This window comes from Callorhinus ursinus, unplaced genomic scaffold (genome assembly GCF_003265705.2).
Source record: "Callorhinus ursinus isolate GAN/ISIS: 27379988/994484 unplaced genomic scaffold, GSC_fseal_2.0 scaffold100, whole genome shotgun sequence".
NCBI lineage: Eukaryota > Metazoa > Chordata > Mammalia > Carnivora > Otariidae > Callorhinus > Callorhinus ursinus.
Window position 1 is genome coordinate 184818 of NW_027397162.1, and position 1049 is coordinate 185866.

At 69.7% G+C, this 1049-nt stretch overlaps 1 protein-coding gene across 8 annotated transcripts in view; it reads right to left on the bottom strand.

Moving 5' to 3' along the window:
* The window catches only part of PEG3 (paternally expressed 3), a 32765-nt gene that overhangs the window by 31027 nt on the left and 689 nt on the right, over positions 1 to 1049 (bottom strand). The window lies entirely within an intron of this gene.

Consider the following 1049-nt stretch of genomic DNA (forward strand, 5'->3'; position numbering starts at 1 on the left):
CCCCTCCCCTTGGGCCCGCCCCCCGCGGCCAGCCCCAATGTCACTCAAGGTGGAGCCTGCGCAGTAAGTCTCGGCTGCCACCTGTCGGCCAATGACAGTACTAGAGTGGGCTGAGTTCTGCAGCCCCTCCCCTTGGATCCTCCCCCTGGAGCTCTGGGGGCCTTCAAGATGGCGCCTGCGTAGTAAGTCTCGGCTGCCACCTGTCGACCAACGAAAATAGTGCCAGAGTGGGCGGGGCCGCGGAGGCCAGTCCCCGCCCCCCAAGCCGCGCCGACAGGGTCTGCACAGCACACCTCGCTGCTCCTGCGCTCCCAGCACTTCCTGCAGCCAAACGATAGGGCCAGACACACCCGGGGGGCAAACTGTCCCCAAACCACAGGGGAAGGGCGGCCCAGGAGAAAGCAGGGGCACGCCGACTGCCCGCAGCCCTGTCCCTCAGGACTAGTGGTTCCATGGTGGCGGCGGCCGCCGCGGCAAGCTTCGGGCACAATGCCCGGCTTCAACAGATGCCGACTCTCCAGACCACACACGTGGACCGAGCCAATAAAACGGCCCCGCAGTCACTAGCCACGGTCCACGCTCTGAAGTCAGAGTTCAGCCCGCACGCTAGTCGGGTGGCACCATCAGGGCAAGCCTCTGCAGCCAGACCCCTAACTAGCGGAGAAGGTGCGAAGGAGCGAAGACTCCGCAGCCTTCAATCACTGCACTGAACATACGGTCGCCGCAGCCACGGCAGCCCCCGGTCCCGACCCCCCCCCGCGGCAGCCGGCCAGCCACCGTCACGCGCTTGCGCGGCAAACCTCCGCCGCCCCCCCCAAGATGGCGCCAAGGCAGGCGGGGCGCGGCAAGAGCGCCGTAGCCAGCGAGCCGCAGTCTCGACGGCCCCTGGCCCCGCCCCAGCCCACAGCCACCCAATCAGGACGGCGCCTGTGCAGCCCACTTCGCCGCCCGCACCGAAGGAGGCGCCGGCGCCGGCGGGGGAGGGGCGCGGCCCAGAGAGCCCCCCCCGCAGGCACGAACCCTTGGCCCGCCCCCTGAGGCCCGCGGCT